At 38.8% G+C, this 13,731-nt stretch overlaps 1 protein-coding gene and 1 long non-coding RNA gene across 4 annotated transcripts in view; one reads left to right on the top strand and one right to left on the bottom strand.

Moving 5' to 3' along the window:
* AGTR1 (angiotensin II receptor type 1) overlaps window positions 1–13,731 on the bottom strand; it is a 26,895-nt gene that overhangs the window by 10,859 nt on the left and 2,305 nt on the right. Inside the window, exon 1 of one of the 3 annotated variants that reach the window (XM_035334662.1) lies at window positions 9,830–9,907. The exons of 1 other annotated variant lie outside the window; for it this stretch is intronic. The gene's annotated coding sequence lies outside the window, so the exon portion shown is untranslated. Of the gene's footprint in view, window positions 1–9,812; window positions 9,908–13,731 lie in introns of those variants that run through there. One more of the 3 variants, XM_035334660.1, reaches the window with a different exon arrangement.
* Window positions 5,405–7,467, top strand: LOC118171503. The gene is made up of 2 exons (XR_004753247.1): window positions 5,405–5,537; window positions 6,313–7,467. It is a non-coding gene; the product is annotated as an uncharacterized LOC118171503 (long non-coding RNA).

Here is a 13,731-nt window from a genome sequence, read left to right on the forward strand (position 1 = left end):
GGAGGGGGGAGGGTGAGCGAACGGCTGTGTGGTGTTTAGCTGCCAGCTGGGTTAAACCACAACAGCTCCTAATCCAAAACATAGCACCCTAGCAGCTACTAGGAGGGAAAATAACTGTCCTAACTGAAACCAGGACACTGGGCAGAAAGATACATTTTCATACATGCAGACTTTCTGTTTTTGCTTTACAGCTGGGCATGTTTTTACCCCTTTGGACACTCAGGATGTGATGATGGTTCTGCTTCAAATGATTTATTTAGCTAACCAGTCCTCCAGTGCTGGCAAATAGCTTTTGATCCAGATAGAGAAGAAAGGTTATTAGTGTTATGGTGACATATTTATTTTATTGAAACTAGTAGATGAGCAAAGAAGAACCGAAAAGTTGATATTAACTGTATTACCTTGTGCCATGTAAGTAGAAATATTCAGTGTCTTGTTCTACATTTATGTGCAATGAGTTATACAGTGTCAGGGAACTTAAGGGATGTTTGGAAAAAACACTGCACAAGCCTATGAGGGTTATATCTTGAAGCTTCTAAAAGCAAAAGCATCTAGAGAGAATTAAAGTGATATCTAGAGACAGAGCACTAGCATGCAGCGAGCCAGATTTAAAATGCATAATTAACAAAAATAATCTTTCAGTTGCACATTTTAGCACTGAGTGTTAGAAACGTGTGTGGCAAAAAGTGTTATAGGTGAAATACCTCCTCTAAAACAGTTTATGTGGCTGTGAAGTGATGAATAAAAACTTCTGAATACTTTTTTCTTTTTGGACATTTTCCTGCAGTTACACTAATTGAAGACAATACTTAACCTGTAGAAAGTAAGCTGTTCTTCAGGATGTAGAACCCATGAAATTCTTTAAGACTTCAATTAATTGAGGTTCTGTTCCCTCCATGCTGGTAATTGAGTTACCGAGAGCACCTCCAGACCACTTTTGCTTAGAAAGAGAACAACTTGGAGTGGCTTTCAGTTATCTTAGTCATCTGCAGGAGACTGGCTTGGAATCAAGGCCAGCCTTGGTTGCAGCCTCTGTTCTCAGGGGGCACTGAAGGTCTTCTGTTAATCCCTAAGATTTTGGAGACAGTTGAGAAAGCTGGCCTATCCTGCTAGGAGTGGGAGAGAACTGCACTAGTTTTAGGACACTCTGACCCAATTCAGCTTGTTAAAACTGAATGTCTAGATGCAAAGCCCATGGGTGTAAGGGGAAACTTGCTGAAAGAAGCAGACCAGTGGATCATGCCTTGAATGAAGAGCAATGCAAGTGCTAGAAAACTCTTTTAAACAGAAAAATGTTTGCTTCGGAAATACATCATCTCTATTAAAGCTTAGTAGGATTACTAAATGCTTAATAATACTACAATGTAATACGTGAGAAACTTTCTGCATGCTCTTTCCAACAACATACAGGTAATACCAGTTAGAATTCTGTCTGCTGCTGGAGCAGTGAAAGCTTGGACAAGTTTTTGCCTGTACTTCTTTAGTACTTGCAGAGTCCATGAACACTGGAAATACTTCTTTATGCTACTCAGCTCTTTGGCCAAAGTTAACTCTACCAATTCCCTCCTCATCTCTGCTTTTTTTTTCCCAGAAGTTTGGAAATTGATATATATATTTCTATGAAATTTTATTCACAGATGTTAGTGTCAAGGAAGGATTGCTTAACCCCACTAGTTTCTCAACCTCATTAGAATTTAGTGGTTTAGTAAATGGCTGGCAATGGTTAGGTTATTTTGTACAAAAGTTTGTTGACTGATCCACAGATCACTCATTATGGCTAGCCAGAAGTATTACTCTTAACTTTCAGTAAGTATTTTAGTTTATAGGTTTTTTTTTCTGCATCTTCTAGGTATGTGCTTAGCAGTAAACATTTTCTGGGAGCTTTTTCCTGTAAACATACATAATTTAGTTTGCTGCTAAGTGGAGGATAACCATCCTTGGGTTTAATAAATGCAGAACTGGATTCCACAACACTGAAAGACTAACCATGCCCAACATGAAGTGTATTCATCTAATCTCTTGAAGAATATTGATCAGGTGGTAGTGTAATAGATCACCGTTTCTGGCTTGACTGTGTACCTCTGGGTATCTAAATTTTTTCATGTAATTTTCTGGTCTCTTTCTTCTTTATTCATCCTCCAGAGTAAACTCTATTTCATTCTTTGAACAAGACTGTAAGAGTGTGTTCAAAACTGTCTGGTGTTTAGTATGTCCTTAGATATTATATATCCTTAGGAGATGTAAAATTGTCCCAGTCATGGGACAGACACTTGTTCTGTCTTGATATAAACGAAGATCTTTTCTTATCTAGGTTATTAAACCTGTAGCTGAATTTCTTTTTAGATATAAGAAATTCACTGTTAAAACAGAAAGTTTTAACTCTTCTTGTTTATACCACAGGGTAAAGAATTGCCTCTTTGTCTAATAAACACCAAAGACAATTGGATATATTGGCTCTTTGAAATGAGGGTTTTACCTATCATTATCAATCAGCATGGAGTTTTTCACCTCTGTTCTAGCCATTAGCTTTATCAGAAAGAGTAGTGCCCTCCTAGGAGAGAAAAATGATCTGTAAGCAGCAGGCTAACCTAAAGGCTGTTTATCAAGGACCTATCAGTTCCTCTCTTTTTTAATAACCCCATTTACTGAATACTGCCCAAAAAGGAAAAAGGTATATCTATTTCAGATCAAGGCAATACTAGAACTTCTAGGGTTTTCAACATCAACATGAAAAGATTTTTTTGCAGGGCAACATAACATAAGGTACTGTTTTATTATAAACATACAGCTAACTGTACATTCATAATTTCAAATCTGATGCCTCATTATGCAGTATCTTTAGGGTATTTTGAAGTATCCCAAAGAGTCCATAGTTAAGAAGAATGAAGCCATCAAGTCCCAGAATGAATAGAAGTGAGACTAGTTTGAGCTGTGAAAGGTTACGTACTGCATGGTTCCTTTCTCCAAATGATAGTAAATGAGTGGATTAACACATTTCCTTTACTGCAGCTGGAATTGCCTATATAAAATATAGTGTGCCCCATGGGATTATTTTTAATAAAAGACGGAAATAAAATTCAGGTTTGCTAAGAGCAAGTGAAATCATTTGATGAATTTTAAGTTACTATTCTGATAGCTTAGTTCCATGGAATAAGTTTTAAAGTATTTTTTTAATTGCATAGCAGTGCACAGCCTACGCAAATGTAGCTTCTGGACACCTAACCACACACCTAAAATTTCTGTTAGCACATCATTTCCATGGAGAATGAACTATAAACTGCTACAGTAAACTCCTCCAATCTGAGGAGTAAGGGAGTTTATATTAATTCCGGCCTTCATCCAGATCTGTATTTCAGCCTGATGTTAAAAATGTAGAAACAGGGTGGTGGGGAAACTTACTGAAGTAAAAAGCACTGCTGAAAACCATTATCATGCCATCTTCTAACAGAACAAAGACCAGATATCACATGGGTGATACCTCACCTTTTTTTCAAATCACACATAAAATCATGATTGGACTTACTGGGTATTTAATATACCTGTTTCTGTCTTTAAAGCTTTGGGTACTCTTCACTCAATCTTGTGGATACCTTCATCAGGTACAGCATTAACTACCACTCTTCCTTTCCACCTTGCAGCAGAAATACTGTGGTGGTTCAGAGCACAAAGGGCTTAATAAGGAGCTACAAGACATTTTTCATGCTCTTGGGAGCATCATCAGCCTCTGATCATTATTTCTTGCTGGAGTGAATGTCTTTGTGCATCCAACAACGAAAGACTTCTTAGTTTCACTGACAAGATCTTCTCAGTATTTGCAAATGGTTTCACCAGTCCTTTAGAACATAGCTATCACCTGGATGGTGGTCTTTTGGGGGGAAATAAAGACCACTTCTACAAACTGCTCTGAATGTAAGATAAGAGCCCTTCATTCTACTGCTGTTCAAGGATGAGACAATATTTTGAGCAGCACAGAGAGGTATCTACATGTTCAGCTTGATGATCAGCTCTTTTTAAAAATATTCACACTTATAGAGCTGAACCTACTGTCTTCATATACAACTTGCAGGTCCCAACTGTTCCATACATTGCCAAGACCAGAACTGAATCTGACAGGAAGAAATGGTACTTGCTTGGCTGACTTTGTGGTACTGAAGATCTTTAGTTATTCGTGTTCAATTTGAAATGCAATACCACTGAAAAGTCATGAATACAATTATCAAGCTGAGCTCACCTCAAATGCTCAAGGCAAGTTTTCTGGATTTCTCTTCTTATTTGCATAACTTTATTCTACGATTATTTTTTTTTTTTAAACCACTTGACCTGTTTGTACTTTAGTCACTTGCTCTTTCTCTGGTTTCACTGAAGCAGCTTGTGTTGTAGTAGCAGTGGGGCTATTCTTTTGATGGCACACTGTGAATGTTTTATCTTTGCAACTTGAAAACAGGAAAACGTGGAGTCTGCACAATCCTATGTAGATAAAGATCCTGTGATAGAAATAATGCATTTCTGTTATCCAAAACTATCAAAAGGAGGATGCCTTAGAGTGCTGTGAGGCATGGCCTGTTGCTTACTTCTGCTAACTGCTGGGTTAGCTTAAATTATACTCATAGTAACTATGATTTTTTTTACAAAACTCCTGAAACTCAGTCAAACTTTGGGAAACTCCTACTGATGTCACTACCCATGAAGTTGGGCAAATGCTGAAAATCTTGTATGTAAAATATTGCTCTTTTGGTGTTGTGTGAATAAGGACTTTTCAAAAAAGCGTGGTTTTTAGGGGCATTGACAATACAGAAAATGCAGATGGAAACATTTTGCATGTTGAAAGGAAAGAAAGTGAGGGACTTTCCTAAGGTGTCCAAACACAAAGGGTTGAATGGACCAGATGTATCAATGTTGGTAGGAAGAGAGGTAGATCTTCATTTGTTAAAACACACAATGAAAATTCACAGAATATGAAAATTAATTTTATACAGCAGAAAGGGGTGAGAAGTTAGGAACCTCAGGAGTGCTACATAAATCTTTGTTTTTGTGAGTCAAATGAAATTTTTGCCACTTTAGAGGTTATTTGCATTCTGGAATTTACCTTCTTGGTGATCACAATTATGGTGCGAATAATGCTTTGAGGCCTTGAGAGTAACAGCTACAAATGCAGACTAAAGCTCGTTGAATTGAAACCAAAAATACTAGCGTCTCATGGAGGTTTCTTGCTCGCAAACTGTTATTCCCAAACTGACTCCAGGACACAAAAAGGGTACATGTATGCATGGGTTCTTCCTAACAGTTTTTGCAGCATATAAAACCCTAACACTTTAAAGGCTAAAATATTAGAAATGTGCATCATTTAACATGGCTGTTAGCCAAAGCAATTTCTGCAACAATGAATTTATTTTTTTTCCTCAGGAATACGGTGTTACTCCCACACATGGGCTGTGAGTAAGTAACAGCTATTCAGTCTCTTCCAGACCCCCCTGCCTCCCACACTGAAGACTCTCTACATTTTCAGCTTTTATTAATTGATATGAGTCAATGACAAGGTAAATGGTTATATCTTTTAATGGTTATATCTTTTAGTTTATTAAGCCTAGTTGTACTGCTAGGTAACATGTGAGATAAAATGTAGTATGTGGTGAAACCCTGGACTTTTCTGATTTTTGGTCAAGGGAGGAAAAAAAGGTGGTAAAGAATAAAATTTCTCTTAAATTCTGCGAAGAATGATAAAATAAAATGGCATGGGTAATCACAGGATGGAAAACAAGTATTACTATATGGAACCTGCAAAAAAAACACACAACAGTATAGCCAGTTTAGGGATGGCTATAAGAGGGGTATTATGGTCTACTCTGTGAAAGTCCAGGTAATACTGACAGAGGTAATTAAGTGTATACTTACCAGCCCATGGGCAAAAATAGGTAAAATTTGCTAAGTTCAAACTAGTGGTGGTTGATAATTTAGCAGAAAATGAGAATTCATGCATCTAAATTAGAAATGATAATATTCTAAAATGGCTAATGCACGAGTGATGTACTGATAGTGATTGCATCTTGCTGTGGGCATCTTTTCTGTCATTGGCAGAGATCATATTAAAGAACAGAATGGAAAGGCAGAGCTGCAGTTGTTTCCTTGTGAAGTAAATGGTCTCTTTCTGGGAGAAAAGTTGTTTTTTCTTTCATTTTCTTTTTTGAATCAAGGTGTAAGGTCTTAGATCTCTGGTTTTATTTACTGTGAAAGAAGCAGCTCAAAATCAGTGGTGTTACTAGTACAAAACTACTGAAAGTGATATTCTAATTTGGTTTCTGTTGCTTTCTTTAGATGTTTGCGGGAGGAAGGGCAGGAGACACAGCTAATAACTTTGAGACAACGATGGGTGATAGGGCTTCTTTGTGGAATTATAGGTTAATCCAAATAAAGGCTTCCCTCGTAGTCCCTCTCCCACTGTCATGTTCTACTCCTGTTCTGCTAAACTAGAAGATGAAGAGGTAAAACTTAACGTTAACTCAAGCTCCTGAATAGTTTCTTTAGTTATAAGTGAGATATTAAACATGATGAGCAGTAAACTCTTCAAGATAGTTACTCTTTCTGGAACCAAGTACTGGTACAAGGAACAGCCTTTCTTTATGTACTTTTAAAACAGTAAGAAAGGTGCATAAATTTGCTCCAAGTTGTGCAGCACATTGATAATGTTCTGATATGCATGGAAATATCTAATGTGTGTGAGGCTTCACCTGTACATTTCAAGAGGACTTTTTCCTGCCATGAGCTAAATCACCAAAATGGGGCCATGAGGCACCTAAGAGCTCTACAGGTTTAATGCATAGACCCTTCTGCAGGTTGTGCTTATTTTTACTTTTTCCCCTGCAAACACAGAAGACAAGTGTAAATTAATGAATAACAAGCCAGTGAAGACTTCTCAAGTTTGAGAAATACATTGTGCAGAGCAATACAGATATTTTCATCTGCAGCAACAACTAATCTGTCAAAGTGGAAGAGAGGAAAAAAAACTTGCACATTTTTATCTAATATACTCTTACTAAAAAGCTCTGACAAATCACATCCCTGTTTCTTACCTATCATCAGTGGTTAAAGTGACTGATAGAAACTTTTGCTTGAGTAATGGAAACATTTGCTAAAAATAAACACTCATGCAGATGCAGCATTCATACGTGGACATGGACATTATCAATATCACTAAAGTATCTGTCATGTTAATTAAACCATCTAATGTGGAAGTTTTAGCACTACATTTCTGATACTATGGCTTGTGACTTTCACACAGAAAAACAAGAGTCAAGACATTATAGCTCCGGGGAAAAACAAATCCCATGTTGAACACTTTTTTTTTCTTTTGACTTCACTGTGAAAAATAGTGTTTGTCCTACTGGAGAAGTTATAAAGTGAAAGCAAGTGTATTGTAAATTTCTGTGTAAGGAAATAAATACTAGATTTCAATGCCCTTGGTCAAAAGCAGCTTTGTTTTCCATGTGTCATAATTCAGCACTATGTAACAGGATTTGTTTCACTGGGTACGATTGAGACACTTGATTATTTTTCTGTTATACAATTAATTTAGATATTCTTATGGTGGGAAAATACTGCATTATGGCATTATGCCTCAGAAAAGCCTTTTTTTCTTAAATAAGAATGTTAGTAACAGCCTGGAGGGAGAAGTTAAAAGATTAAAAGCAAAGGATCAGCATGGAGGCTTCCTAATGAATACCTCATTAGGGTCAGAAAAGGGAAACCAAAGGCAGAAAGGGAAAGAAACAGTATGGGTAACAAGTAAAGTACAAGAGTTCACTCAGGCAAAAAAAAAAAAAAAAAAATCTTTTAAAAGCGTAATGCAGCTAAGCCCTAGATAAATTAGTAGCATTGTAACTGTTAGTAAGTATAACATGGAAAACAGAGAACCAATTGTGATTTCACTTAAAACTCCTGTTAAGGGCACATCATAAGGACTAGGTGAAAATTTGATGAGTAGCCAAATACAAAGATTAGCAATGAACCTGTGATTTTGATACATGTCAATTGGACTACTGAGGTACTAAGGGGTTAATCAGAGAATGAAAGCTCAAATACAGACACCTTAATTCAAGTCAGTGTGAAAGCTATTACTGCCCATGCATAAAACAGATATTGCAATCCCTAATGCTTTGTCTGGAAAGCAGCACACTTAATAGAATGATAGCAAAATAGATCTTCTGACAAATGTGTACAGCTTGTTTTCTGTTTTTTATCAAAGTAAAATTTATTGGTCTATTTTGAAAATAAAATTAATCAGTGAACTCTTTACCATCCTGGCTCTGAGACTTTTCCTGTGGGTACTAAGGACCAGTAGTAGAGCTAGCAAAACCAAGAAGGATGGTAAAAAGGTGAAATGTCCTTGCATTATATGATCTCTTGAGCATGTCAGTTCCATCACCCTGCTCCCCACCCTCTCCAAAAGAAAAAAAGAAAAAACAAAAACAATGCTACAACAAATAAACCCACAAAACCACACAAAACTAAGCTAAGGTGCTGTGAATCACTGCATCGTGAGTCAAGTGCACTCGGTTCTCAAGCAAAGGTAACTGCACAGATGCTTGGGGTGCAAAGATGCTTAGCACTGTGACCTCCAAAAGGTGCCACGTAAGCTTTACTTTAGTGATAGGAATATTACTGGTTGAAGTGAGAGCATGCTTGGGTATGTGGCTGCCCTGTACTGACATGACTTTTTCACTGTGTGCTTAAGAGCACTTGGTGAAATGGAGCAGCAGCATGATAACACCAGTATTTAAATCCAAATTATTTTAGGGCCCTTGTCTCTTTAAGAGCTTTTTTGAAAGCACATGGGTAAAGAAATATCCTTTACCTGAATTAAAGCCTGGTTTGAGCAAAAACTGCAACTGTCCTATGGTAATCTGCTAATATTAGCAAAGGTGATGCTGGCTAATAACCAAGTCAATAGTAATACAGAGACATATCTAGCAGCAAAGCTAGAGTTTTACTTTGAAAACAACCGTTTTCCTGCCCCATGCTTTCCCTTTCTGATTGTTACACCTGAAGTAAAGAACCTGAGGGACAAAATCCTGAGCAACTACCTGAAATTGAGTGGTATCAGACTAACTCTTGGGCCCATAAGGGGAGAAAAGGAGGCGGGGAGAGGAGGAAAATTTTCTGAGTCTGAGGTAATGGGAAACAGTATAAAAGACAAAAAGACCCAAAATTCCGTTTGGGAGGGACTTGTGTGGTTTCAAAATAAATGAGTTCAGTCTGCATCTTGTACATTATGCGCTGGCTGCTCCAAGCAAGGGGTCTGCCCAGGCTGTGATGATGCTAAAGCAGGGTTAAATGGAGGATAACTGTCAATAGGACATTTTTAGGGAAGTCAGCTAGTGCATTTTTCTCCCTTGCGTAAGCTCCCAACATAAAAGTACAGCTGTTCAGTGGTTTTCTGGAATGTTTTACTATTTGCACGAGTCCTCTGAGCTTGAAATGCTGAGGCACAGTACTCACATTCAGCGTATCCCTCTCAATTTTCAGAAAACTGAGAGGACTCAGGAATGCTGTTATGCTGTTCTATCTTATATTTCTGTTCTTGTATTTCATCTACTGATTATTAGGTACCAACAGAAAACAATTGATCAGTATCTGGTATTTTTATGGCCTAGAAATAAATGAACAGATTAAGTAGGTGAAATTAGGCATTTGGTTAAATCATTCTTTGTTCTGGCCTTAACTCTAATTACAGCCATCACCTCAAACAGTGAAATACTGTCTAAATATTGACCTTGCCCAAATTCAGTACCAGTTTATTTAAATATTGCCAATGTTACCTTGTGTTGTAGCCTGCTCTTTCTCTTGTCTTCAATCATGTCATTCAGTGATGCATTGCCAGTCTGATCACTCTTACCTGTTGTGAGATAGTCTTCAGTTATTACCAATTTTCTGTGCCTATAAGAAAAATGCTACTCAACTACAATAAAAGCAGATAAACACCACAAATAGTAACCAAGCATTCTAGCCAGAGTTGTTATATAGCAGATACCTGGACAGTTTTGCTATCAAGCGAAAACCAAATGGATTGAAAATTGTAAAAGATGCTTGACAGCCCTAAATCTGTAGTTCTTTCAGAAGACAGTGCAACAGAGAATAGTAACAGCATGCCATTCTGAACATGTTTTCCTACTCTTAGTTGCAATTCAGTTGAAAGCTCAAAGTAATTTTAGTCTAATCCATCATTTATCTGAAGATAAGTCAGTAAATGATTAGACCAGCCATTCTATTTTATGTGTGCTGTCTCAAACAATCACAGCTGTTAGGATTTACAGTAAAGATAACCTCTCTTCACTTGCCTGTTACAGTTGAGGTTAAAAAAAAAAAGAAAAGGCAAGTATCATAACTTCTCTTATCTCCTGGTTTTGTTAAATTCCTCAAAATGTTCAAAAATTACACCAGCTTCTAGCATACATCTGTCAGTTTTTATTTTGGCAAACAATAAGTTTCAGAACATTTTATAGAACGTGGTATGAGTGCTCTGAGTACAATGACTGTATTGTTGAAAGTGATCTATTGTTGATGGAGAGTGAACTGAAAGAAATATTGGGGTTACCAAAAGCTTACTGGCTTGCTTTCACTGTAGAGTTTTTAAGACCAGAAGGAGAAGGTACAAAATGATACCACGATTAGGAACTTTCTGTGCAATAGCAGTTATATATGGAAAAACAGCTTCGCTGAAACCTTTCTGATCATCAGGATGCAGTGTTTGGACCCTCTACATGAAGTCTATACACTCTTAAGCTCTAAGAGGAAATCCTGTTGTGTCTACTTAAAACTCTCAAATGCATTTGAACTCAGTTTGTGTCTATGTGCAAAAACTTCAACGTGGCATAAAATTAATTCCAGAACTTCTGACTCACCTGGAAGATAGTAACAATTTTAGAATGGAACCTGCATACATCATGTCTTGGTAAGTAGCACGGGTTCAGTTCTCACCAAGAGCAACATTCCTGTTAGTCTGATGGAAACTAATCCTACAAGATTAAAATAGGGAAAAAGATTTCCTTCCACTCTTCCCTCTTCTCATAAGCAACACATTTTCCATTTTGTCTTCAGAATTCTATAAAATACTAAAAATGTCTCTGCAATTGCTTGGCAATTTTCTTTCACCTAGCTTCTCAAATCTGATACTAACAGAGGCTGACTTCTTAAAAATGCTATAGTTTCCCTAAGGAAGAACTATCAAAAGTCAGAGCTGCTACCCAATACTGCAAAATTACTAATTAACATCAGAGGAACACAGGGCAGAACACAATGTGAGTGCAAATGACCAGTACATTTCTGATAGAATTGTTGCACAACTGAGAGCAGGAGACAGACATCAGCAGTAAGCTAGGTAAGGCTGAAAAACTGAAATGAGTTTACCTAAAGGTTATTTAGCTAAACATGCAATAAAAGTCTGCAACACAAGCAGACTGCTGTGCGCCTGTAGTAGGCAGGCGGCAGGCTTATGCTGCCCTGTCCCAGTTCCTGCAGCTGGAAGCCTTCCCAGGCTTAGAAGTCTGAAAGAATTCTCTGATTACACTTTCTAGAGAGAGGTGCTTTAAAATGAATGGATGCAAGAATTTGCAAGGGATCTGAAGTGCAATTACCCTTTAGCTAGTATTGGAATCCAGAAGAATTAATGCTGAAATGCTGGTACTTACTTGACTTCCTTTTTGCCTTTCTGCTCTGTCATTTGTTGGAATTGGTGTGATCCAATTCCCCAGAAAATAATTCCCCACCCAACAGTCTCTTTCACACAGTCTGTGCTGTTTCACTGACCTGCCCAAGCTTCCTTCATTACAGCTAAAGAAACTGTGGATGTTTGTTTGGACCTCTCTTTACGTTAGCATTTTGGTTGCCAGAGGATGCATGTTGATTGATTGCTGGTATACCTGTCACAGATAGGTGACAGTTTTATTTTACTTATCCACTTGCTTTGGCATATCTAATATACCATCCAAACATCTATTCATATCTCAATGAATCTTAACCTATGCCCCCAGCTCAGCTTTAGGTGTAATACATTCAGATTAAATGTTAGTCTATTTCTCCTCTTATAGAGGTGACTCCTTGTATTGCGTTTATGTGGCAAGGTTTTAGTAGCAGGAAGCCATAGGGGTGGCTTCTGTGAGAAGGATCTAGAAGCTGCCCCATGTTTGGTAAGGGCCCCACTGCTGACCAGAGCTGAGCCAATAACTGATGTTGTTTGCACCTCTGTGAGAGCAGATTTAAGACAGGGAAAAAAATGTTACGACACACAGCAGCTGGGAGAGTGAGAGGAGTGAGGAACAGCCTTGCAGGTGCCAAGGTCAGTGAAGAAGGAGGGGGAGAGGTGCTCCAGGCGCCAGAGCAGAAGTCCCCTGCGGCCTGCGGTGAGGACCATGGTGAAGCAGGCTGTCCCCCTGCAGCCCATGGAGTACCACTGTGGAGCAGGGTTCCACGCTGCAGCCCGTGGAGGAGACCACGGTGGAGCAGGTGGCCCTGCACCAACGGAGACTGCGGCCTGTGGAAGGCCCCTGCCGGAGCAGATGTCTGGGCTGGACCTGCAGCCCATGGAAAGGAGCCCACGCAGGAGCAGGTGACCTGGCAGGAGCTGCTGCCCGTGGGGGACCCAGGTTGGAGCAGTGTGCTCCTGAGGGATGGACCCTGTGGTAAGGACCCATATCTGGAGCAGTTCTTGAAGAGCTGCTGCCTGTGGGAAGCCCACGCTGCATCAGTTCAGCAAGGACTGCATCCCGTGGGAGGGACCCCACAGCACAGGGGACAAGAGTGACTGAGAAGGAGCGGCAGAGAAGAATTGCCATAGACTGACCATAACCCCCACTCCCCCGTTTCCCTGCGCCTCTTGGGGGGAGAATGTGGAAGAGGGTGGATGGGGGGGGGGGGGGGGGGGGAAGGTGCTTTTGGTTTCTTTCCTTTGTTTCTCCCTTCTCTAGCTCATTAGTAATAGGCAATAAATCTTACTATCTCCCTATGCCGAGTCTGTTTTGCCCGTCACAATAATTACTGCGCGATCTCCTTGTCCTTATCTCAATCCTTGAGCCCCTTTCATCGTATTTTCTCCCTGTTCCTCTTTGAGGAGGGGAAGTGAGAGAGCGGTTGTGGTGGAGCTCGGTCGCCCACCCGAGTAAAACCATCACACTCCTGTAAGAAAATAATGATTGAGTTCTGCTTAAAAAAATTAAAAAATAATAATAATAAATTAAAAAAAAAAAAAAACAAGATTAACCAAGTAGAGTGAATCAAACATAATAGTAGATTAAAATAATAGATGAATATCCATGTTCTCTACCCAACTTCTGACAAAACTTGACCTTTTATGAAGCTACTAAGGACACTTGAAGTGTGGGACACAGAGATGCATGCCAGCAACTCAGAAACAATTGGGTGGTTCTCATAGTGTGATTAGATGCTTAAAATTTGGACAGTAATAGACGCAACGGAGATTAGGAATACTCCTGGTAACATTAGTAGCTTCTGGACATCCAAGGGAAAGGAGAGGGAGTGAGAAAATGAGAGTTATTTGTAACTATTTGAAACATTTTCAATCAAGACTATACTTCTGCATAATATGAGTTTAACTGGGACTGTTTGTGATTTATGCAACTTTAAGTGACCACATTAATCAGTGGGGCTGTTGTAAGGAACCATATAAGTGCAAGAGAAGAGAACTCCCTAAAGCAAGAGAAGAGAACTCCCTAAAGCAAGAGA

This window comes from Oxyura jamaicensis, chromosome 9 (assembly GCF_011077185.1).
Source record: "Oxyura jamaicensis isolate SHBP4307 breed ruddy duck chromosome 9, BPBGC_Ojam_1.0, whole genome shotgun sequence".
Taxonomy (NCBI): domain Eukaryota; kingdom Metazoa; phylum Chordata; class Aves; order Anseriformes; family Anatidae; genus Oxyura; species Oxyura jamaicensis.